At 49.2% G+C, this 1796-nt stretch overlaps 1 non-coding gene across 1 annotated transcript; it reads left to right on the top strand.

Moving 5' to 3' along the window:
- The first annotated feature begins 414 nt into the window (after window positions 1-414).
- On the top strand, window positions 415-488 carry EI90DRAFT_t152. The gene has a single exon. It is a non-coding gene; the product is annotated as a tRNA-Thr (tRNA).
- The last annotated feature ends 1308 nt before the right edge of the window (window positions 489-1796 follow it).

Here is a 1796-nt window from a genome sequence, read left to right as displayed (position 1 = left end):
ACCTGGACTGTTTAATTCACAGACTAGGGGCCCCTGCCATCTATGGGCCTGCTGCCTAGACTCCCTCTGTATCTATATATACATAACTTGTAGATACCATACACCTTAGTTGTAAGGGGTTGGTGTAGGTGCCAACCCTGGTTAGCCTAGTTCCTCAGGCTGTCAACAAAACTAACTTGTATTTGTAACAGTTATGGGAGGAGAAGGCTAAGTTGCTCTTTCCACTTTCCCACACTATTGTATGTACTTTGTATATACATGTTTATTACAAGACAATTATACAGTTATGTAATGGAAAATAAGGGGTGGGGTTACCACTCCTTACATTAGTGAACAAATCAACAAGAGTTATCCCCCTCTTTCTAGAAGACTCCTCAGTCCACAAATTGTTGAAATAATCACCTCAGCCTAACAGGGCATATGGTGTAATGGCTGTGCACACTGAGTTTGTGATCCAGAGGACTGGAGTTCAATTCCCAGTATGTCCAACTTTTAGGTTACCCTAAAAGACCATGTGCAAATTCCAACACAAATTAGGGCACTGATGTGTTACTGGGCACAGCGCTCCTGGTAGAGAGGCTGTAGCCCTCTGTCAGGGCCCAGCCTTGTTCCGTGACAGACCCAGGGGAATCCTCCTAGTCACTGGGGTATCTAGTCCCAGTCCGGGGTCCTCAAACTCACTGAGGGGGCTAGCCCCAGCCTTCACAGGAAATGAGTTGAGAAGAAGGGTAACCTTCTCTACCTCCTGTGAAGCCGCTACAAATGGGAGCCAGGAACTATACAGTTTTTGGCTCTTTGCCAACTTTCCATAATTGGCACCCCCCCATGGGAAGATTCTGGGTGAGCTGCTTGCCCAGAAAGTTCCCATGGTTGTGGCTGTGATGGTTTCTGGGTGAGTAACTCACCCAGAACTTTCCCACGGGTCTGCATGCATGTGGGATTGTGGAATAGTGAAGGGAAAAATAGGAGAAAATGGGGGAAGGGTACTGTCAGGGGACGGACCCCGGGTCCCCATGACCCCTCTCTACAGTCCACAGTCTGGCCTGTAAACACAGCCCATCTCAGGGCATAGCTACTGTGGGTAAGAAAGTGAGAAGAAGGTTAACTTCTCACTTTCCCACAGTGGCCCCAATATGGCGAAAACTTCCGGGGATACCCGGAAGTCACATGAGGTGGGATCCGGGGTCGGATCATGCGGCACGCGGAGTGTGTGGCGCAGGAAGTGCACGGGAAGTGGAGCGGGTCCGGACACGGGTCCAGGTCCGGGCTAAGTCAGGGTATGTGCCCTGACAGGTACCTGAGGGTGTGTGGGGTCAGGGGCTGTGCCCTGACACCCTCCAAACACAGAGTCACTTTCATTCACCCTGAATCTGGTCTCTGACACCTCCCTGTCATTCCCCAACCCAACCCAATTACAAAACCAAGATTATTAATTACCATCACAACACTTGTGTATTGTAGAACATGCTCGGCATAGGGTTTGTTTAGTGTAGTTAGTGTAGCATTGCTTATCGCTATTATATATACATTGAAGTCATCCTTGTGCAAGGACTCTGTCAGGGATGCGTCCAGGGTAGAGGAGGCCCAGGTGAGATGCTGTAGGCGGGATAATCACCCAAGTGCAGAGTCGGCTCGGATACCTGCTTCCAACATTCAGAAATCTACTCCCATTCACGCGACGACTCAGTACATATTTGGTAGCTAAAAATAGTGCTAATTCGTCCGATTCCGACGATATCAAGAACGTCCCAATCGGTGGAGAATTGACGGAGTTCTATGTTGGGCAAGTTAGGCAC

This window comes from Cantharellus anzutake (genome assembly GCF_015039405.1).
Source record: "Cantharellus anzutake strain C23 chromosome Unknown EI90scaffold_35, whole genome shotgun sequence".
Lineage (NCBI taxonomy): Eukaryota > Fungi > Basidiomycota > Agaricomycetes > Cantharellales > Hydnaceae > Cantharellus > Cantharellus anzutake.
This window is presented reverse-complemented; position numbering and strand designations above follow the sequence as displayed.